The sequence below is a fragment of the Gopherus flavomarginatus genome, chromosome 1, assembly GCF_025201925.1.
Source record: "Gopherus flavomarginatus isolate rGopFla2 chromosome 1, rGopFla2.mat.asm, whole genome shotgun sequence".
Lineage (NCBI taxonomy): Eukaryota > Metazoa > Chordata > Testudines > Testudinidae > Gopherus > Gopherus flavomarginatus.
This window is the reverse complement of record NC_066617.1, coordinates 89,795,287-89,820,623: the sequence shown is the minus strand read 5'-3', so window position 1 is coordinate 89,820,623 and position 25,337 is coordinate 89,795,287. Positions and strand designations below refer to the sequence as shown.

Here is a 25,337-nt window from a genome sequence, read left to right as displayed (position 1 = left end):
TAAGTAGCACAAATTGAAACTATAATGTCTTAGCATGAAAACAATTGAAACTCTCTTCAGTCTAAAAAATAGTTACTATCAAATACAATTGACAGAGAAACAACTTCAGAGGAGATTCACTGCTTTTCACTGAAAGCAAAGAAACCCTCAAAATGTAAGACCAGAAAAAAGACTAGTTAAGGAAAAAAATCCTATATGGAGATCTGAAGTTTGGCCCTAAATTTGACCAACTGACAGATAAATCATTTTGCCCATTCATTGTGGGCCACATTTTCAGAGATCTCAACTCAGCCTCTAAATTTATGCACCCAAACTTGCACAATTATTTACACAGGGAAATAATGTAGTTTGGGAATGCAAACTGGATGTTCAGCTACCCAGTCTGTGTGCCTCTATCTCAATTGTATGTCTAAATTCTATTTGCCTATGCAAGTGAATGTGAATAATGGCAGATGAACATTTAAAGGCCATTTAAAAATTATCTCTCAGGGCTATGAGTTTGCATCTTCATCATGTGGAAAAAAATCTACAGCTTGAAAAATGATAGAAATTACTGGGCTTTGTGTTCTGTTGTGAGGGAACCTGAAATGACAATTTTTAAATTATTCTTACACTATGAAATGTTTCACTCACACTGCCACTGCCTTACAAATGTTTTTAAAAATTCACTTTTCCAATTCTAAGCCTACTTTAACTACCTGGAATTGGGTTATTAGTTCTATCAAAGTCCAAACGATAACATTTTACATCACATATAGTATTATTTACACTTGTGCAGCCTGAAATGCCTGTCTTTTATAAAATCATTTGTGGTTGTGTAGTTTTGACTCAAATTAATGGGTCAGATTTTCAAACACTCCCTGCATTGGCCTAATTCTACTCCCATTGAAGTCAGCAGAATTCTTACCCTGGGAGAAGAGCACATGTCTGTGACACGCACCTTGAAGAAGGCACAGAATAAATACATGTGGTAAAAATGAGGCCCTAATTTTATTAACTCTGAACATCCAATTAGAGTCAGAAAACACTCAATCACCTCTTCACTCCTATGCTAGCAAGCAGATAAATACCGCTGCACTCCAAAACTGGTCTGTACACCAACTGCAGGACCTGCAAAACATCAAAGAGGGAGCAAGCCAGCTGCACCCCTGCAATGATAAGGAAATTGGCCTTGCAGCCACATTCCTATCTCACAGTGAAGTGATGGCTGAACTGATGAAGGGAGGCCTTAGAATGCACAAATCCTAGAGAAACACCCTGCTTAATATACCAAGCCCTCCAGCTGCCAGAGCCTAATGGATCTGTCAACCTGCCAGCTGGACTTTGCAAACTCCTATATGCTGGACTCCTGAAAATGTTATGATAGAAACATTTACTCTCACTGTTATCAAGACTTACAAGTTAACTGTAGAACCATTTACCCCATAGCTGTGGCAAAGAGACCTTTTTATCCCAACCTTTCTCTATCGTCTAATATTAGTGGAGGAATTTCATGTCGATGACTTCATTTCTTTAATACTGCTGAAATACATTGCTTTTTGTGCCTTCTCAGTTGATAAAATATTGGCTCCTGGTTTAGTTGTATCATTATTTCGACAATTGTAATATTTATTTCCTTTTAGCCAGCCACCCTTTTTTCTTCATGCACAGCCTCCAATCTTACTAGTATTACATTATTTAATATTTGTATTACAACAGCACCTAGAGGCAATGATCAGGATCAGGGAGCTGTTGTACTTTGTACTGTACAAACAGAAGTAGACACGGTTCTTGCCCTGAAGAGCTTGCAATGAAATTTAAAATGATGCTCTTAGATAATTTTTCCTATTGTTCTTGCTATTCTCATGTCAGTCCATTATTTGTTCATGTACAGTATATTTGTTGCTAACACACAAGCATGAAGTTTAAAGTGGTACCGTTGGCATTTAAAGATATTTATACCTCTGTTCTATATCTCCTCATTTATGTGAATTATCATTATTTTTTATTATTTGTATTTCAGCAGTGCCTAGTGCCCCCTACCTAGATTATTGACCCATGGTAGCAGTGTACAAACTCATTAAAATATATCCTTTTTTTCAACCAGCTCTAACAAAGAGCTTACAACTTAAATAGACAAGACAAAGAAAGGATAGACGTGAAAAAGAGAGGTGGTGAAGTGACTTGCCCAAAGTCCCTTTTTAACTGAATGAAGGAGATGCCCAGCAGGGAAAATAGTATGTGATCACGTAACTAACAACCATATAATGCATATGCACAAGGTGCAGAATTAATGTTTCATATGTTTATTATGTGTTACTACACTCGAGTCCAATTGTACAGGCCATAGAGGGAGATGACAATTATAAGCAACCGCATTTAGAAATCTCTACAAATTAACAAAAACAGTTTGTCTCTATTTTATAATGCCCACATTTTGTGTTTGACATCTCAGGACCCGATAAGGTTAGAAGCAAGTATTTTGCATTCCATTGGGAATCTCTTTTTTCTACTTTCTAAAGATATAATTCTCACTTGGTAGGCCTGGTGGGTGGAGAGATATTGGATTTTATAAATGTAATTGATTCAGACCTGAACATTTCCTCATCCTGTTCCCGAGCCTAATATAACTAAGGAGGGGGGGATCCCCATGTAAGGGGGAAGGAAAAACACTTCTCTGGCAGGTTATTTTGTGAAAAGAAAATGGTTGCTCTGGAGCATTGGAATGTTAGTAGTCCTAATTAGATGAACTAAAGGAAAAAGGGCAGGTGAGGTGCTTAAAGGGACAGCATAAAAGCAATTTTTCACATGGTTACTACCATCACATATATGTTGAGGGTGGGTGGGGGTGCACATAGGTATATCACAGAGAGAGAGGAGAACATTTGCAAGCAAATGTCTGTGAGCACGTACACACACACACACACACACACACACACACAGTACACAGTGTGAAATAGCAAAACTGCGTAGACAGTTCTTTCATCCTTCTAAACACACCATAGCATAATTGAATCTATGCTTGCAATATTGTTTTTGAAATTCTGTCATTTCAGAAAACTACAATTATACTAAAATGGAAAAGTTTGAGCCTTTCATGGTATAAAAATGCTATATCAGAACTTGCTCACAACTGAAAAGAAATTCTTTACAGAGATATGATATGTAAATCTCTATAGTCTGATCAGCTACTAAAATGAAAATTCAAACCATATGCTAACAAACACAGCCAGCTCTAATCTCAATTCACTGAGTTGACAGAGGAAACATTTCAAGTGTTTCATTATTAGACATTTCAGTCTATGGATGTCTGAAAGAAAGAAAGAGAGAAAGAAAGAGAGAAAGAAAGAAAGAAGTTGAGGTAGTGAAGGTAGCAATAGGAAACAAGACCCAAGATAAAGACTGGAGTGGTTTTACGTGAGGTCTTGAAGATGAGGATGCAAAATTTGAACTTAATATGGTATGCAAAGGAGAGCCAAATAGACTGATTAAAGAGTGCAATTGCGGCACATTTAGTTATATAACTAGTTTACTTTGTACTACACCTTTAAATACATATGAACACTGCTGCCTACAGACACAGGGAGCCACTGTGAAAGGCAGAGTTGATGCAGAGTCCTAGGAGACATTCTCTCATGGAGACTCTATTTTTGTTCTTTCTTTCTGTTTCCCATAATCTAAAACAAAAGTATGTTTAGATTGAAAGGGTATGTTTCCCTCTGTGTACAGAAATGCAGCATGAATGGTGTGGTCCGATCAAGGGCTGAAGAAGATAGTTTCTAAAATTATCTTTTGAGCTGGCTGTGAGGTCAAAGAGGATAGAGATGAAGAAGTTGCAGTAATCAAGATGTGGGATAACCAAGACATGGACAAATGTTTCATTTGCACAGAGTTGGACCAACATTATGCAAATGATACACAGCTCTACTTATCCTTCACTTTATATGACCATACCATCAAGATGGCCTAAAGCTTGGACAAGATCAGCTCCTGGATGAAGAATAGATGGTTGAAGCAGGTTACACCAATGGGCAGAGAAAAACATTTGGAATAGTGTGCAGTCATGGTGCAGTCTCTTCTCTTTGAGTGCACATGCTCCTAACTGGTCAATTCACTCCATAGTTTAAGAGAATTCCTGGATTCAGCATTGATGCTAAGCACTCACAGGGCAGCATCCCAAGACAACACTTTCTATCATCTACATCTAGCCAGGAGATTGTCCCATCCAGGCAGATTGTCCTATCCTTGACCTCAGTTACACATGCCTTCATCACCTCCCATCTGAACCACAAAGATGCAATACACCTGGGCATAAAGCCATCAGTCCACAGGAAACTCCATCTAGTCCAGAATATTGCAGTGAGTAATCTCAGCTATACAGGGTATCGTAAGCACCCATCCTCCATTCCCTACACTGAATATCGAGTCAAGTTCAAGGTCTTGGTCCTTAACTTCAGGGTGCTCAATGGTTTGGGCCCTGCATTTTTAAATCATAGCCTCAAGGTCCAGGATGAGGACCATGGTCAACAACTCTCCTGGGGAGAGGATGAGTGAAAGAATGATGTTAGTCATGCCATTGAATTCACTAGTGGAAAGCATCCAGAGACTACGGTGCTGGGGCAAGCATAAGAACCTGTATAAAACAGGGAGAAAGGAGGATTTGGGAGTAAAGGAGGGTACCCAGAATAGAGGCCACTTTTTCCTCCTTGATATTCTGATCTCCCTTGGCTTTCCTGGCCCCTTACTCTCCAGTCTCTCAGATCACTCCACAGAAAAATTAAGGAGAATGAGTACAGAGTAGAGGCCCTCAGACTTGTTCAGGAAGAGGTAACCAAATATTTCACTGACAGACATTTCAGTAGAACATAAGGAATGCCAGGAGGGAATAAGGAGAAAAGGAAATGCCTTGTGACAAGGTCAGTGCCTTCTTTTAAAACTATTAGGGTGCTAGCTAGCAGAAACAAACAGCAATAATACTGGTAAATCAAGACAGAGATTATGCATTGCCTGCCAAGGAGTTTAAAGATGAAGGGAGGTGCAGCAGCAGTTTAACAGACAGGTGGGTTCAAAGCTCAGCATTTGGAGGAGGGATACTACACTGAGGGTAAGGAGAATGGAGGGAAGATGCTGAGAGGATTAGGATGAAGGAGAGGGATGTGGTTAGTTAGTGAGGAGGTAAGGTCAGGGGCATGTAAAGGAAATGGGGTGAAAGTAATTGTGAGATAATGCAAGGTTAGCAACTGGAGTGAAAGGAGAAACACAGTATTGAACGATGTTTCCAATCTTCTTAATGAAGTTGGTGACATCCTGGGAAAGGAGGGGCACAGGTCTGAGGATGGACTCGAAGGCATAGAACTCCATATAGGGAAAAGGAGAAGTGTTGTTAAACAGGCATACTCAATATTATGCAATACTCAGTATTATGCACCTCTCAAACATACCTGGAGAAAGGATGGTGATAAAAACTAAGACAGGAAATAAAATTTTAAAAGTCCTTATTTTTAATTATGTAATTTTATACATTAAACCCAAGAGTAAGAAACATGGAAGTGCCTAAAATTATAGAAATTGCAGGAGGACTATCTCTATTCCCTCACATTAGCAAGAAGAACCTACGTGTTTGCTTTGGAAAAAGATAAATTTAGACCCTTATAAAAAGACCCTTATAAATTTAGGACACAATCCCATGGAAAAATTAATCCACAGGGACACAGCTGTTATTCTTTTTGACACTTCACTGTGGAACAAGTTATTAATAAATCTACAACAAATAGATGATGATGGATTAACCTGTGTCTTGAAGATCTGAAAGGTTAAAAACAGAGGAGTTGTTCTATGTTGTATGTTACCAATGAAAGCAAAAGCTCAGTACCTGGAGCCTTTGAATGAACAGCTGTAGGGCCCAGTTTTCCGTGGTGTTGAGTGCCCTCAACTCTAATTGTTCTCAGAAAGTGCTCAGCACCTTGAAAGTTTGGGCCATTAATGAATTAAAAATTAAATACAGAAAAGCCTTTATCACTTTTGTCTATCCTGCTGCTAATGAATAATTATTTCCAACAGTATATTTTTGAGTGCTAAGGTTCAATCTAATTTGAAATTACTCTTGTAATAATGCTTCCAACACTTCCCTCAAAAGACTTCTTCACAGGTTAGCTAACCTCACCATTTGGAAACATCCCCCAACATCTGTCTATAAAGGTACTTCTATCTGATAACCATATACAATACTCAGACATTTCATCCTAAGCTTTGTGAGATGCATTTGTCTTGGTGAGCCATGAATGAAAAGCAGTCACTGATACAGCAGAGTACTGGCCCATTTCTAGTTCTGAAGATCACAACCAAGGCAGTGGATTGCCACAGAAGAGGCCTGAGATCCAGTGGGGGAGATCAGAATACAGTTACTGTAATGCAGCTGCTAGATGACAAATACAGATCATTATGGTCAGATCCTTCTGTGCGCAGAAGGGATGAAGAAGGCTGTTTTCTGCAACTGACGCAGGCTGGTCTCCTGAACTATATAAGGAGTCAAGCAGGACTCTGAGAATGCACATTGCTCAGTGAACGGATTGCATTTTGCAGGAAAGTTGCCAGGTTCAATTCTCTGAAGGAGCCATTGATAATTTCCATTAGCAACGTACACACTTGTTCTTTCCTGGCATTCAACAGCCTGGACGAGCACCGATGTGTTTTAAAGGTGGTGGGTCAAATATTCCTAAATCTTCTTGAGCTTCACCTCACATGATGAGAGCAAACTGCACTCGTGGCTGGTTATTGCCAAAGGGTCTGTTATGGCTCTGTAAATTCCTGCCATATTTGATTTATCTCCCCTGCAAAGTAACATAAGAGCTCTTCACAGCAGTGGCACCAGTTAGGAGAGGCTGGGGGAGGGGGAAAAACATCTCACCTTCCTCCACGTTTTTGCACTTGCTCAAAGTTCCACAGGCTGTGGAGCTGGGGGGCCAAGGTCCACTGCTTTAAAGCAGCGTTCCCATGCTAAATCACCTACAGCTGCTGCTGGAATGGTCGGAGCATCACTCCATCTTGCATGGTCACACCACCACTGAAATTTGACTCAGCTGCCCCTCCATATAGATGGAGGAGATGCCAAGCTAAATTGCATTGCAGCCTGATGCACACGATCTCAACACCGCTTAAATTTGGCCTGGCTGCCTGTCTAGCCAGATGACAGAGGGGCAGCTAGGCCAACTGGTGTTGCAACTTGGCACACGGGGAGTCTTTTCCTGTACAGCAGAGCACAGGGAAGCCTTTGAGAACTCGACTCCAGGGGGCACAGACTCACACACTGTGTGGATAAGAGAATCCTTGTGGGAGGTGCAGGGGGGGCAGAAACAAAAACCAGAATGGGGTCCCTGCTGCAGGAAGGGCTGGAATTTTCCCTCCTCCCCAAGAAATATCTGAATTTGTAGTAGTCAGTGCTTGGGTCAAGTATCTATATTATAGAGTCTGGACTGAAGAGCCACTTCACTATACAGAATAGGTTAGCTAGTCATGATTTTGGAGTGATGGTGGTGGAGTAGAATTTTTGCTTCACTTCTATTACTGCAGTGGCACAGACTTGGCTTGCATCATTAGCATTCTACTCTTTTGCCTCAGTAATTTGTCAGTGGAAATCTTCATGGTTGGTGAGAAAGGAGGGCCTTGCAGCTGGATAATTTGCATTTCTAGAAAATATTACAAGATAGATAGATTCAAGAACCTTCAGGGTGAACCAGCTTTGTTGATTTTCTCTGCTGATGGAAGGGGGAAAGTAATGATCTCCACCTAGATGGGAGAGTGATTCTAAGCTAAAAGATCAGTTCAGCATCTTAAACATATGCGACCAGATATATTTTGTGTGAAACTTATTGGCTCCATGCAGGAGTGGAGTTCAGATGCTAGAGTCTACATGGTGGCAATCACCAAGAACAATGTACTGGGGGTTTACAGGTTTTGGTTTTTGTATGCATTTTAAGATAAAGTGAAAGTATATATTTAAACTTGCCAGACAAGTTTAGAGTATTATCTTTCAACTCAGTCTCTTAATTTTTCATACATACACATTATTGTTAAGTTGCTTGTAAAATACTCAGTATATTAAGCACACAGTGAGGAAAAGTATAGGAAGTAATAATTAGATATGCTGGTTTTCATGTGAGGAGAGCCTACCTAAGTAACAGAAGGCTTGATTGAAGTTTCCTGGTACAACATCTAGTAAATTACTAGAACATATAGTGACATAGATAATACCTGCCTGGTTGACAACATCATTAGTAGCACACATTTACTTGTGCAAAAGCAAGACTGTTCTACCTTTGAAAATAATATTGTGCATCCAATTCACATACAATACTAGGGACAAATTTTGCTCTCCATTACACTGTTGTAAATCTGGAGTAACTTCATTGAAATAAATGGAGGTACTCTATATTTACCCTGGTGTAACAGACAACAAAATCTGGCTCACTCACCAGGAATAATAATTTGGCAACAATTTTTAAAAATACAACCCTACATGTGTAAATGTACTAGTCCTATTATCAAGGTTGAGAAATTATGGCAGAGATGTCTAAATCCATCAGGCCATTACTACTGTAATAATTCTTTTCATATTAATAATTAGGCGCAATATTTGTAATCTGTGCTTTGAGAAAGCTTATGAAGAAATTTTTGGGCTTTGTACTGAAACTGATGGGGCCCCATTACAGACTTGCTGACATTTTAGCTCTCGCGCAAACATAATAATAAATAGGTTGGAGAATGCGCCTATAGAGTACACACATTATTTTGAGATTCATTCTTCACTTTGGTTTAAGTCATTCCATATGTGCTTAATGCTCTTTGGTACTAGACTGCAGCATAGTTACATTGTAGTATCCACTATAACTAGTGGACAACACATTGTCTGTGCACCAGATTGTGCACTGTTGAAATTAAAATAAAACAACATAAAAATACTATTGTGTGTGATTTTGGAATATAGTTTAATGTAATTCCATTTCAAGGTCTACAACTGAAATCAGTCACCCATGTTGTCATTACTGGTATTCTACCATTTTGTTTCTCAGGAACACAAACTGTGGTATAAGAAAGGGGCTCATATTTATAATATTAGGGGTTTCTGCTCCAATGTATATATGTAACTCCTACTAACAGTAATGATCAGTGGAAGAGAACCTCAGACAAAAGGTAAGCAAAGAAATAATGAATTTTCACTTGTTTGTGACATTAATTCTTCAATATGCTGTCCCATGACAACAATTTAAAAGACAACGAATGTATATTTGCTAGCACACAGCACTCCTTCTCTTAGACTGAAAGCTGACAGGTTGTTGTTGCAAAAAAAAGAAAAAAAAATGTCATTGAGAGCAACCTATTTAAACTTTCTGTTACATGGTGTGATTAAATTTACTAACTGATTTTATTAAATTTGCAAAATAGTATATTTATCTTCATTTTGGGGACAGTGGGTGGATAAAATTTGCAACTACATTGGTCAAAAAATAGACCAGTCTCAATGCACTGGGTTGGCATATGGTCAAAGCACAGAGTGAGTTTCTCTCTCTCTCTCCCCCTCACACACTCACACACAAACACACACCATGAATGTTGCCAATAGAGTAAAATTTTCACATTAATACTGGAAGCAACTCAAAAGAACCCCGGCCGACATCCCATCTGTTCCCAGGAATTAAATTTAGAAATCATATGTAATATAGACATTTCTGTCTGAATATTATAAAGCTCTGACACATCCAGGCTTTCATTAAAAAGCTCTGAGATGTGACTTGAATAACAATTTGTCTTAGTTAATTAGTATTTTCAGTTTAGCATATTCACTTTCAGACGTATTGCTGTTTGCACATGGTAATTTAGGTAAACAGATCCCATCCACAGCTGCATCAATTAACACTGCTAATCAAAACTGAATTCAGGTAATTAGGCACATTTATGCAAAAAGTGTGTAATTTGGGGGGAAAGCTAGATTCTTCAGTAATATTCCAATAAGCATGAGTCTCTTTTTGCAGATAAGATGAGGAAATAAAAGGTAAATCAGCACTAATACATACCTGATGCAGCCTCAGTGAAAAGTATCTAAATTAAATCTCACTGTTTAATTGGCCTGTATTTTCAGAAATAGGACTGTATTTTTTGTATAAATGTATTTCTCAATGTTTCCATATAGAACAGTTGTTTCATGTCTGAGCAGAGGTTTAATGATCATCAGACAGGACTTGCAAGGTTAATGTTTCTTCAGCTATTTGTGTATTTATGGGCTATGCTGGTCAAACATGCTCTCATATCCTGTCTAGCAATTTCTTAATGAAAAAGCCCTCAGCACACTTTCATTTTATTTTCTTCAGAGAAGGTATATGTTAGTTATCTTAAAGAAAACTCTCTTTTCTCCCATTCATGTAAGAGCTCTCTTCCCATGTTCATCTCATCTTAACAGTGTAAAATAGTAAATATCAAATTACATCAAAATACTCCCTGGTACAAATTACTTAACTTTTAAATTTCTACAGCTCTGTTTTCAAAGCCACTTACTAAATACCAGTTCCTCTGGGTTTTTTCTACATTTTCACCAAACAACATTTAGTAAAGCATAGGAACAACTGTATATTAATGTCAAAGGCAATATTTACTTTGTACTAGACAATACATTCAAAGTAGGAACACACATTATGACAATAAAACACATAGTCTTTTACCTTTTGAATCATCATATTCCAGAGTCGTGGCTAAATCCCAGGCGTACACAGAGCTTTTATAAGTGACATGTTGATTTTAAATTTTTCAGCTTTTGTTTTCATAGTTGTGGGCACTTTCAAAAGTCTATGCAAGTCTAGTTGACAAAATAGCTTTTCAGTTTGTAGCTAGTCTTCCATAAATTCTGAACCTGATGAAAAAAATTGACAAAGGGAATTATTGATTTTTAACAGCTGTCTAAAATTAATCTACCATTTTGCCTACCTCAGGCTAATTCTTGTTCTCATAAGAGACCAATATAAAGCAAAATTGATTTCTCTTCAAAATAGCATGTTATCTTTTCTTAGACTACAGCAGATCTCACCTATCCTGTAGCTCAGAAATACTCACTTTCAAATAAACTTTTTAACATCCACAATGTATACTATGAATATTATAAAATTATTCATTTCTACTAAAATATTTGTTACTATATTAACTCTTTGTAATTATCAGTGTAAAGACTAACTCAGTAAAGGCTTTGAAAATGCACAGCATTTATTTGAATCAGTAATATACATATATATACACACACACATATACACACACACACACACTGTACTGCAAAATTTGCTGTTGTGTAGAACTTATGAAAATGCTAAATTTTCAAGTACCGTAGTTAAATGGGTTAACAAACCTCCAGTTTTAATTAGGCTGTCTGAGTTGAATACCACTAAAATGTATTAATACATTATCGAGTGCACCTTATCCACCTTACAAAGAATTCAAAAGAAAACACATTAAAGTGTATGGTAGAAAATAGGATTCTGAAGTATTTGGCTGTTAAAATATCATTTAGCCACACTGACTGCTGTTACTATGATCATATCTTGGAATTTAGGATAAGGCAATTTCTAACTTTTACCAGAAGAAACTAAAAGCATATAAAGTTCCCCCTGCCATCCTGTCTGAAGACAGTATGAAGCAACGATATAACCTCACCTCTTTTCCACTTCCTCTGCATTGACTTGTAAGAGAAGGACATACTTGTCATACAAATGTTAAACTGAACAGCAGTTGTCGTCCATAGTCTCTCAAATAATTCCTTTACATTGACATACAGTGTATTTCATCAAAACAGCTGATTTGAACTGGTCTCTGAAAGAACTTCCTTCTACTTGATTAATGTTTTCTTAAGAGAGCAAAACAAAAGCTGTAGTCACTAATGCTGCTTTAAACAGTATATACACTGTAGCGAAAACACTACAGTAGCAACATAAAACCCAACTGGTGCTTTCCCCCACCCTAATTCATTACAGAGCTGGTTTTGATGGAATGTGTGCAAGTACTGTACACAGTTGGCTTGGCTGTTATGCTCTGACTACATCTGTAAATATAAACAAATACAGTTCAGAGCTTCTCTTCATTGAGCACCATCACGGCACAATTCACCATTCACTGGAAAAGTTAATACTCTATTAGAATACCAATATTGGTTGCATTTTGCATTTATTAATTGGTATTGAGATTTACTGACATTTAAGCTGGTATTAGCTAATATTGATCAAAGAATTATTGCTTATTTGCATAACTAAAAGAGGTTCACATTGACGTTGACTAGGACATGAAGAATTTCTCACACATGCACGCTTAATTCGTCTCCCTCTCATTTATCACTTAATTTTACAATATGGGAGGGAATGGGTATATTTAATGGTAATGAAAAGAAAAAATGCATGAGATTAGATAGGTATCCTTTATTAGCAAAATGTGATGGATACCTAGTGTTAAAAGAAATCTTATTAAAGAAACTCAGGTCTGAGAAGACCAAGCTTGTTCAATTTACAGTAGGTAGTACTAAATATCATACTCTATGTATTTAAATGAATTTGGACATTATAATTTCAATATTTATTTGGCATACCTAATGTGGATTTGATTATTCATGATATTTCAATACAAATTAGTTTTGCAAACATGGGATCATCATTTTTATACAGTAAGTCTGAGAACGGCAGAGGCAAAAGCTGATAGCTAATAATTAGTAACCCTCACAAAAGAGAGACAATGAGTTGTTTATAAATGTGGATTGGAATGCAAGTCCCATAATTAAGAATCAGGCAATGATCCTTTTAGCAAATGGATCTCTTAGTTAAACATGCTGCTAATCCAAGCCTCAAGGTATAATTCATTACTCTGGAGGATCCCCTCTATATTTTTGCCAGCTGTTCCATCTGGGTCACTCTACCACAAGTGTAGTTTTCATCTCTGCCTCACTTTCTCCGTGGGGTCCCACAAGCAGAAGCCTGTCTTTCTGAAGGTTGTTTAAAGTGTAAATGAAAAGACTAGACAGCAGTGAGCTGCTACCTCAGGCTTTTTAATTTCTGCACTACAATGCCTTGGACTGCTATACCTTGGCAGATTCACTATGAGTTCTTCTTTGATGAAAGAGGGAAAAATGAATATGGAACGGAGATAGCACATTTATTATCATTTTAATAGTGTAGAGCTCTAGACAAGGATAGGAACTTTTTACTATGCACTGAGCCACTAAGGGCTGGGTTAATGAAGTGGCCCTTACACAGCTGATCCAGATACCTGCACTGTGGCTAGGCATGCATTGGGAAGAAGCAGGTGGCCTGGAGAGAACAGAATAGGGAAGGGAACGGGGGAAGACTTGAGCCCTGCAATCTACTGGCACACCAGGGAACTTAAGATGCACTGGATGTTAACCTAGTACAGTTTACTCCTTCTCCAGATGAGTGGGGGGAACTGGGAGGGAAACAGTGACCTTTTGAGGGTTTGTTTACACACAAACTGGATCCAAAATAACTGTACTGGTTTTAATTCACACATCCTGATATTTTGGTGAAAGCCACTTACCCAACATGTGAACATCCCACACACAGATTTATACCGAAACAATGGAAGGTATGAATTTAAATGGATTGAATTATTTTGGTTCCAGTTTTTGTTGGCAGCAAGCCCTCAGACAGTCACTATCTTCCTCCCGAACTGCTTCGGGGCAGCCCAGCAATACACAGATCCTTACCAGGGGTGATTTGTTAAGACACAATTTAGCTATAAATGACTACAAAATTATTCACTAACTTGGAGTAACTTGGAGTTACTGTTTATTTAAAAACTAAATAAGAACAAGTCAGATAGTTCTGAAGCCATTTCTGAGCCAAAGAATGCAAAGATGATATGTAAAAATCAAGACATTACCGTTTTATATAAATAAATTAATAGGGTTTAAAACTCTTTGTAACATGTAATTTTAATGCAAAACTAAGCCAATGCAAAACCTAAATTTATCAGAAATTATGTTGGAGACTGCTGAAATTTTCTAAGGCAGTACAGTGGTCCCTGCAACCCAACCCACAATCCTGCAAACAGTTAAGCAAACACAAAAAACTTTATGCATGTGACCAGTCCCATTGGTTTCAATGAACTACTCAAGTAACACATGTGGTTAAGTGCAAATGTACTTTTGGGATCAATCCTGCCATATGATTTTGGCCTCTTTGGAATTTAAGCATATTCTTAATATTAAACAATGTGAGTAATATCACTGAAGTCAAAGCATCTAAGCATGTGAGTATATCTTAACTTCAATGGGACTACTCATATGCTTACATTTAAGCAGGCGCTCATGTGTTTATTGATCCAAAACCAGATTTCTCAGTCCCCTGCAGGATCAAGATCGAAATGCTTGTGTGTTAGATAAAAGTACATTTTTTACTTACAGACCAATCATGCAAAGGGTTGCGCAGGTCAGCAACATTACTTATGAGAGTAGTCCAGTTAACTTCAATAGGACTACTCACAAGAGTAACGTTGCTTACTTGTGTAAAGTCTTTGTTGGATCAAGTTCTAAGGGAGACAAAACACATCAATATGACTTATATATCATACCTCTTTAATGAGTTCCCATTTTTTTCCATTGATACCATCTAGCTCCTGCATGTAAAGATTAGCTTCAGACAGTGGTTCTTTATTCCGGAATTCCTTTACCATGACAGGCACATCAGTTCTGCACTTTGCCACTGGACTAGTTTTGCGAGAACTAAATCCTCCTCCTTCTGCAATCGCATCTCACTGACATGCAAAAATGAAAATTAAAACATTTTTTTAAAAATCGTGAATGACATACCACTCTTTTCTGTGTTTGCATTTAAATTGGACAGAATAATTTAGCCCTGGCTTTTAATTTCAGAAGGGTTAATCACCCTAGCAAAGGTCAGTAAAACTTGAATCTACAATAAAATCGCTGCAGCTCCAATCACCTGCAGGACATTTATTATATTCTTATTTCCATGCAAAAGAATGCTTTACTAATCTTCTAACTCTTTACATTAGCACATTCAACATTAACATTTTACTAACATTATTAATTCCTCTAAAACTATTACAAGAGTTCATTTCTTCACATCTCAGGAGATAATCCTGTTAAAAACCAGGCACATCTGCTGCAACACTGCTTTAGTGGACCCCTCTAATCCTCATAGAGGTTTGATACTCCAACTGAGATCTAACAATGCATTAAGTCTCAATTACATAAAATATTACAGGGTTTAGGTTAAAACAACAATACACTGTTTTAGCAACTTAATCTTGCCTATTGTCTGCAATTACATCACTAATCTATTTTGCTGCTATTCACTGCATTTCCTATTCGAAACAAAATATTGATTTGTAATTTTTTTAAACTGCTCTTGAAAAGCAATAAAAATACCAGGCTATGTTAAAACCACTGACAATAGGAAATTGATGATAGGAATAACATTTTCCAGCCACAGCAATGTCCTATTTTGATAGGAAGGCATTGTCCATTAAAAATGAGGGTTTCACTTGCCACTTCTTATTTTGTCTATTAATTAAAAGTAATATCTTACTGCATTTAATTTGGCTGAGGACTGCAAAATATCTCTCTAAAATACTATCCAGAATTACATTTCATTATTAATGATTTTAATGTATCTTGAAAACCATACATGACTTAGCTGCTAACAGAAAGGGTCTGCATAGATATTTCCATTTTTTATCTAAAATAAAAGTCAATCATATTAGCTAATTTGTAATGCAATCCTTCCAGTTTCTAGTCAAACAATATCATTTGAATGCTCCTAACTGTAAAGGTAAAATTTACCTTAAGTATGTAAAAGTCCAAAAGAACACCTAATGAAGACCTAATATAAAACTAGAGTGCATCACAAGGAATTCAATTCCAAAATTCTGGAAACTGACGTTGAAAAGTTACAATTACTTGTGCATACAAAGAGTAATAAGCAAAAGGCTCCTATACTGGCCTTACTAATCCCTGAGAGGAAGAGGAGGAACCTTGGTATACTACCCCACTTATATTTCAAAATTATTGTTTAACTATAACAATAGCATTGTCACACACTGTAATATAAATATAATATTCTTTTACCACCCAGTATTTCCTTTTCTGTTTCTCTCTCTTCCTCTTTTGTTTTTTTTGTATGGCACACAGACACACATACACAAACGCTCCTGTCACTGTCAATATTCACACTCATTAGCAATATGTCAGGCTGGCATTTTCAACACATACTCCGGCACATAACTGAACAACCAAGTAGAGCACACAAATAAATAAAAATACAGTTGCAAAGAAGAAAAGGCTCAATGGAATAATTTTTAACTCTGAGAATCAAGCAAATATAGAAAAGAATAAGTGAAATGCTTACACAATGTTTTATAAATGCAATGTGAACTGGGTCTCTAGATAGCAGCTCAGACATCGTTCTCTGAGTTTTTACATATAGACTTAAGTACAAACATATATTTTAGCAATACCATCTATTTAGCAACAACATTCCTTAACATTAAATTACAAATGGAAGAACTCTGTGCTGTAACTGTTTCCTTTCATCTTTTAATCAGATTCAAACTAAAATAAAAACCCTAAGAAAATATCACAAAATACAAATTGAAAAATATTTTTAGTTTCTAAATGATAAACTGCCAACATTTTTGTAATACCTATATCGAGAAAATCAGCAATGACAACAACCACATTCATGGTTTTGACAAACCATGTCTGATAAGATAATGAGTAGTATAAAAATAAGGTGCACAGTGCCAGACTATATTTTTGATTATTCAGCTTTTTATTTTTGGGTAAGATTTATTCTTGGTTTCTATTATAACTGCTTTAAAAATCCAGTGACAAAACAACCAAATTTCTCCATGTGGCACCATGAAATGACTCCTCAAAGTCATAAGAACATTTGCCTAAATTAACGAGAGACAATTAGAGCAAGTGCTATTGTGCAAAGAACAAACATACCTTTAGCTGTACAAATGCACCCCTTCTCAGCACATCTACATAGTTCTGCAGCTCCCGAGTGCAAAAGTCGACTCTGCAATGCTTATGATCTTGTGACAATGGCATCACACTGCTGGTAAATTTTTCGATTATACTTCTCAGACGTGGTAGCAACTTTGTTAATTATGATATTAGCCAGCTGGCGGGTATGATCAATCATCCACTGTAAGAAAGCCAGACAACGAGACATCTAATCATTGCAACCAGAGCAGATAAATTTTGTTCCTTTCTTATACGTGTCACAGATTCTATCCCTCCTGACCCTCTACACAGCCATCGACTGTCAAATTTAGATTCAGCAAGCTCCCAGCTTTTCTTTATCCCTGCCTTAGATCTGAAACTCCTGGTTATCAGGAAGACAAACGTCACCAGCTGTCTCAGAGCAGGAAGGCAATCAGGTGAATAGTACTTATTATCTTTCATTGCTTTCTGAGGAGTGACAAGATTGATTTGGGACCAAAAGCACATCCATATCTCTAGCACAGTGACTAGGGCTTCAAGTTCTGACTGTGGTGCATATGTAAAGCTGCAGTGAGGAACTTCAACCCTGACCTTATTAATAATGTATCTTGAAAGTTTAAAGAATTGAAAAAAATAATTTGAAAATTTACAAAACTCCCTTTTTTACAGCTACACTGGATATTCCCTTCCATCCTCCCCCAAAAAATATGAGTAGGATGACTGCACTGTTACCCAAGGGACTGTGTTTCACAGTTGGATAGCCTTAATTGGGCCCATAGAAGCAGTTAGCTGCCATTAAAGGCTTCTCTGTAGACATTATCCTTCTCAACTAGTTTGATTGTCTATAAATTCCGATTAGTGGAACCTACACTGTGAGAAGGTTAAAACACGCAAATAAATTACTACCTCATAATATAAAAGCATCCTAACTAAATTTAATCTGATAGTTAATTTCAGTCTTGCTCTGGAAGCAACACTATGTTTGAACTTCTTTATTTACTAGAAAATTGGACAGCTTTGCATCCTGGCTTCAAGATTGTTGTTAAAAATTAAGCATATTGTGAAGTACCAAAACGTGAATTAAAAAATGTGGAGTTGAAAAAGTAAACGGTATACAAGTAGTGAAATAAAAAAACTAATACTAAACACGGTTGTACAACAGTAAAGGTATGGTGTTATTACATTAAAAAAATTAGGCGTAAGTACTGTCCATGATGATGGTCAATTTATAATGACACGCAAACATTTTTGTGGACTCCTATTTTATTTTGTAGCATTTACCTAGGAACTATAGTAAACCTCTAGGATGGACTTCAGTTTTGGCCGAACTGTCTGCAGTGAACATTTGACGATTTGGATCAGAGCCAGTTTTCCAAAAAACATATCCTTTCAGAGCTCATGTACTTAGCTTTGTTTATTCACTTTCAGTGATCATATTGAAAGTCATTTCTTTTGTTTTTCTTTAAAGTTTTCAAAGATTGATAAAAATTTCACACACTTTTGAACACCAGGGAGAAAAGAGCTGCAGATAGAACATGTAACAGTTTATGAGAGTATAGGGTATAATCTAGTTATGCTGCCTTGAAATTACAGTGCTATCAGAGCTTGCTTTGTCCTTCTAAGTGTGAAATTCTGCTTTTATGCAACTGTCTGATGTGGAGAGTTTAAGGGGTCTGGATGTAACTATCATTTAGATACATCTCAATAATCAAAACACAAGTTGCCTAAATTGATCCTTATAATAGAATTTTATTCTGCTACTTATTGGACTAAAAGTAGGCAGGAAAATATTTACAGCCATACAAAACGCTGAAACAGGGACCTCTGCTTATAGAGGTAAACCTTGAAGTAAAATGACAAAACTCCCTTTGACTTTAGTGGAGCCAGGATTTCACTCGTTATTCAAGAAACCATTTGTGTACTATGTCTTTTATTATTTATATGTATTTCCCTACTGCATATAGGCCAGAATCAGTATCAGACCCTACTGTTCTAGGCACTGTACAAACATGAAGATGAGACGGGAGCTAGACCCACCTTATAGCTTGGGTTTAAGACCAGATGCAACAAGCGAGTGTAACAAACAAACAGGGGGAGTGGTGGGAGGCTGAGGCAACAATAATATTACTTTATTTTATTCTTTGCACAGATGAGCTATATGCACTATATGTTGGTAGCTAAGTCTTTCTCATTTTTAATAATATGAAATATACAAACATATCGGTAGTGGCATCCCCACTTGGCTACTTTCCTAGGCATTGTCAGCTATCTGTATACTGTAGGCATCACAGCAGCAGTGAGGAGGGATGCGACGGAGAATAGGTAGTGGTTTAACTGCTTAATTTGGGAGAGCTGTACCATCCATAAAGGGCAGCATGAAAGAATGTTCAAAGTGGTACATCACTGGCATTTAAGTTTGGCCATTGTGTATAAATGTGTCAAACTTTTTGGTTTTTTTCATTCACTACACAACTGTACTCTAAGGCTCAAATTCTCAAAGGGGCAAAGGAAGTTAGGCACCCAACTGCTATTAAAAATTAGTGGGATTTAGACTTTAAATTCCCTTAAGCCTTTGAAAATCCCAGTCTCATTTGTTCTTCCTATTGACATCTAATATCAAATTGTATCCCAAGAAAATAGCACATTGGCAAGGAGTGTATGGAGCTTGGGGTGAGTTCACAAAGGGGATGCACAAGGAGGAAGCAGAGGAAGACCACTTAGTAGAAGGTGCTAGCCATTATGCCTAGAACAGGAGGAGAAAGAAGTATGGTGGAGTAAAGAGCACAGAAGATGCACAGCAAGAAAAGAATTGAACAGATTCTAGGGAAAGAATCCTCAACCAGGAGGAAGCCACAGCATAATTACTGTGCAGCAGCTCCAGGTTCAGAGAGTGGAAGACACATCTACTAACATCTCACAGGGACCATAATTGTGACCACCCAGATCCAACGGAGACACCTGCTTTGAGCATAACATGCTCCCGAACTTTCCACAGAGATTGCTGTAGCAAGCAAGGTCCCAGATCACAAAGAAAAGGCAAAACAAGATTAAACAACTTTATGAAGGTGCAGGAACAACCAGCTAAAGCAAAAAAGCTGTGATGAGGATTTTAAGTTGTTTGGATCAAGATACCTGTCAAAACTTCACTGCGCAAGCCAGTTTAATATAAGCTCATTTACTTTTAAATAAAATAAATGTACTTGGCGGTTTAACTGTAAAAAGATAACTATAATAGACTTCCATTTGTTACAACTCAAAACTGTATTACAGAATATTAAGTGAAATGTAAATGATATAAAATGAAGTATGTAAATACTATATTCAAATAAAAATGAAAAATGTAATTAAAGGAAAGCTCTTAATATTCAAATACAGTAGTTTAAAAAATTATGTCTTTTTGTGTCAAGTGTCTGCCAATTAATAAGGAACCTAAGATGCTTGACTATAATAAAAGGTACAGAGGGGAGCAAAGGAGCAATATAAGGGCAAGAAGCCAACGAAGCATGGCGAACTCTGTAGATTTGGAGGAACATATGGGGCAGGAGCACAGGCAGATCTAAGAAGGAAACATCTCTACATGGTAAATGTCTTTCCAACCCATCAGGAGTTAGAACAGCTCAGAGCTGCATTAATTTCCCCCTTTAAAGTTGCTATCCTGTGTGTGCAACTGCAGAGAAACAACCTATTAGAGGCAATCAGGACTTTTTTGACAAAAGTTGTGTTTTGTTGTCAGAAAATGCCAATACACTGAAATCAAGTTTTGTAAAAGCAGCAAAGACTCCTGTGGCACCTTATAGACTAACAGACATATTGGAGCATGAGCTTTCGTGGGTGAATACCCACTTCGTCGGATGTAAGTTTTGTAGAAACGTATTAGTTTTGACAAAATTTTCATAGGCAAGGCTTCTCAGGTTCAGGATAGAATTTCTGGTCAAAGTGGGAGAAAGATGGCGACCCACCTCAGAATAGCCAATAGCCAGTGGATAGGGCATTCACCTAGGATGTGGGAGACCCATATTTAAGTCCCTGCTCTCAGGGTCTCATATTTCCCTTATATTGCTCTGTACCTTGTAACTATTCCAGGGTGGGTCTCTGTGACACACACCCAAATGCACACACTTGTTCATGAAAAAATTCAAAAGATCTGTTTCATTATAGAACAAAAATAAATGTTAAAACTGACATTTTTTCAAAACAGAACTATTATTTTTCAGCCATCCCTAGAGCCTGTAGCAGTTTGGTTCCTGAGTTAGCCAAGAATCAGGCTATGAGGGGGAGGGTATACAACAGTATAAAAATGGATATTGTTTTTTTACTACTGCAGATCATAAATCATCTTGCATGACAAAATGTACGTATATTTTATTGAACAGAATAAAAACTTCAAATTTTTTACAAAACTCAACCACCTCTGAAATAAATCACACTTGGCATCTTCAATCATAAGCGCTGTGAGGGAGGCTATATGTTTGGCTAGCACCTAGCCCATTGTGGGTATTACTGTAATACAGATAAATTATAAGAAAAATAATAATAATACTTACATTCTAGGGTTTGTTTTTATAATGGCAAAAGACTTAACTTTATTCAAAAAGAAGATTGTTGGCTTGAAGGGCTTTGATATTATTGGGCTGTAGCCAAGATGATAAAGGAAAAGATGAATCTGAGAGCAGTGAGAAGAGCTTCCTTTGCCTCTGTCAGCCACTGCCCTTTTCTTGTATTGATAAACCTGTTGAAGAGATCTCCTTGGTTTCTCTGCATAGTCAAACACTGTTTGCACCAGACACAATATCAAGTTCTACCACACTGAAGCAGACTACCAGCACCAATTGTATTATCCCTTCTGGCTTGCAGGCAATAGGACAGGCACCATCAATCCAGGAGGTGGATGGACTGATGTCTATTCAGCCGGTAGAAACAACATACATCTTTTCCCCAATAGGGCAAACAAGCAATCTCACTCCCATTGTAGTTATCGGCAGAACCACTTTCTTGCCTAAGTCACTGCATAATGCAAGAAGGATTTTAATAAACCCTCACTATGGCAGAGAAAGACAAAACTCAGTAACAATTGCACACAAGAAAGCAGACAAGTCAGCAAAAACCTGTGTTATAGGAAGATTCCATATGATATAAAAAAATGAATTGATGCCTACTAAAATAAACACATTCATGCCAGAAAAGAGAACTCTATCTCTGATTCTGCAGACACTGAACAGTCTTGCACAAAAGAGACGCTACCTGTGCCTTATACAATGAAGAGTGGATGGAAAAGTTTTGCATCATCCTCAGGAAGAAGAAAAGATGCTTTCCACACAGGGAAAACTTTTATTGGGAATCAAGCATCAGTCCAAGTCAACTTGTCGCAGTCCTATGACCGTAGGCAGTGGCATTACTTCTTCCTATAATGGTAGGGCATGCAGCATTGAGTGTGGATTGGTGGCTGAAGAGTCATTCTCCCATGCCTTTCCCCACAACTTTCGGGTTCTGGCACACTTCCTAAAACCTGTGAGCCTCTCCTGATTAAAGGCCAGGCCCACACCCATTGATAGAAAACTGGAAAGAATTACACTATGTGATGGTAAATATGCACGGTGAACGACAGCTGCACCTAACCTAAATTAAATGGATATTTTTACAGAGATAATGAATATAACCCATTTTGTTGGGGAAAAATACTGAGCTGTTCAAGCAACATAGTATTCTATTTTAGACATATTAATTTTCAAAGCAGCATTTTATATTTTTCCAAAAATAAAGGTGCACTTACAACAGAAGCCTCTTCTCAAAGAAGACATTTTATCTCTACTAAACTGGAACATGCATAATACTACAACAGAAACATGTTTTAGTACATGACTCTTAATAAAACAGTTGAAAGAACACATCTGCAGTGTTGTGAAGCAAATCAGTATAAACTAAAATACCCAAACCATCAGGAAACAAAAAAGTATTAGAACAGCACATCTGTTGTTCACAAGGATTATCCTCTGAGGAGAAAGCCGAGAAAGCTCAACTACTAATATTTAGGACCTGGATGCACGTAAAGCTGCATCTCAATGAAAGCATCAAACTGCCCAGCTCTGACCAGTCAGGGACTTAATAATTTGCCAAGTTATTTTAATGGACTTCTTAATTTTAAGTCTATTATTTAATTTTCTTAAAGATAATATACTGCACCTGATTAATCTCAGAGAAGTTAGAGCAGCAGCACCAAAGGCACAAAAACGACCAAATGGGCCAACTCAGTAGCTATTTTCTTCAAAGCCTCATTTTCCTTTTCATAAACTCTAAAATGAGGCTCACTGAGAATGAACAAATCTAAGTTACTCTTAGTGACTGGGGCCAGCAAGCAGTAACCAAAAGATGATCAAACCATAAAAGGAACAAAATTGGTTGAAAGATGTTTATTAGGCTGTGGAAAAATACACATTTTTTAAGCATGTCTAATTTCAAAATAACCACATTATAGCACTTTCTTTTCTACAGACAACTATTCTTATGATGGGGGGAGTGATAGATCAGTGGTTTGTGCATTAGCCTGCTAAATCCAAGATTGTGAGATCAATTCTTGAGGGGGCCATTTAGGGAGCGGGGGCAAAAATCAGTCTGGGGATTGGTCCTGCTTTGAGCAGGGGGTTGGACCAGATGACCTCCTGAGGTCCCTTCCAACCCTGATATTCTATGATCTGCTCTACCTATCCATGATACAATGACCTCAAGTAAGCACAAAGTAAAATATGATTATCTACAAAAATGTGTGTGTATATATATACACACATATATAAACATATATGTATACACACACATATATACATATATACACACACACATATATATATATACACACACACATACACACACACACACACACACACAAGCATTCAGAAACATCTGTGATGTCTAACCAGTTTTATAAATGTGTGTACTGCATTCAAGGTCCTGGCATACGTATAATGGATGGTTCATATGTATGTACTATGTGGCTGAGATTTTCAGAACCATCTAGAAGATTTGGATAACCAACATCAATTAGTATTAAAGCAACAGGTGTCCTAATCAGTTAGGTGGCTTTGAAAATTTTAAGTTATATTTTTAGGGGAAAACATATCTGAAACAAACAGTAGAAGTTTTAATTTAATTAATTTATTTGTGGTGTATAAAAATGAACTGTTCACAAAATCTCATGTACAAAAATATTTTTTTAAAAGTATCAATATTTAGTTGATATACTATACTATATTATACTATACTATACTATAGGCAACATTACTGAAGAACTAACCTTTAGTCCTAAAAAAATCCCCCCCTCAGACAGGAGCCTGGGACTTTACAGATAGAACTGATGGCTGGGCTTTGTCAGACCAACTGAGGAAGTGAATTTCAGCATTGGGAGCACTCCACTAAGAAATGCAGTCCCCAGTTGTTGCCTATTTCCAAGAGATTTCTTAACTCAAACTAGGTTCATCATTCTATGTGGGATCATTCTATGTGGGTGGACAAAAGCGTAAGTTCATTTCCCTGTAGGTGAGAGCTGACTTCAGGTCATTCAAACATTTTTGTATATGCTGTTTGTGATACATATTTAGGACAGTGCATGACAATCAAATATGCCAGTAAGCCCCTCATGAGAAAAGACCCTTTGATAACTCTCTTGAGCTTTCGGCTGTGGAAACCCAACAGCTCTTTGCTCACTTGTAAAAGCTCTTGCAGCACTATACATTACCCACACACACAAAAACTGGACTGTCACAACTGAACATTGACGAAATATTAGAGAAAACAAAAGAATTCACAAACTCTCTGGTGTAAACATAAGAATCAAACATACAATTACAGAATGCTACACTTCTACAGCCTTTCAGTTGAACTAAAAGAATAATCTAAATTGCACGTTTCTTGGTTTCATTAAAACAACAAAAGGAATCCCCTATTGTCTGTTGTACTCGAAGCTAAAAAACTGCTACCAATGATATGCAACTTAACAGAGCTACTACATAGTTTTATGAATATTTTTAATCAGAATTGTCTGATGTAGATTAAAGCCATGATTCAGAAAAGCGTCCCTATTCAAGACAACACTTAAGCACTTGCTTAATTTTAAGCACTTGTTTAAGTGTTGTCCTGAATAGGGAAGGACTTACATCTAAGTGCTCTACTGAATAAGGGCCTATAGTCTGAAATGTTAATGGGAAATCTCAAGAATGCATTATACGATAATAGTTCTAGTTATACTTCTAAATACTCTTAGAAATCCAAACTTACGAGACTTATTAGTTTGAGTGGTGGGCTTTTCCAAATGTGTGTGAAATTACATCTTCTTCCCTTTCAGTACTTGGTCTGTTAATTA

At 37.2% G+C, this 25,337-nt stretch overlaps 1 long non-coding RNA gene across 1 annotated transcript in view; it reads right to left on the bottom strand.

Annotated features, from left to right (window-relative positions):
• The window catches only part of LOC127042722 (uncharacterized), a 67,216-nt gene that overhangs the window by 10,030 nt on the left and 31,849 nt on the right, over window positions 1-25,337 (bottom strand). Inside the window, exons 5-7 of the long non-coding RNA XR_007772024.1 lie at window positions 16,988-17,189; window positions 14,587-14,769; window positions 10,692-10,879 (exon numbers count right to left, since the gene is read on the bottom strand). This is a non-coding gene — a long non-coding RNA (uncharacterized LOC127042722). The remainder of the gene's footprint in view (window positions 1-10,691; window positions 10,880-14,586; window positions 14,770-16,987; window positions 17,190-25,337) is intronic.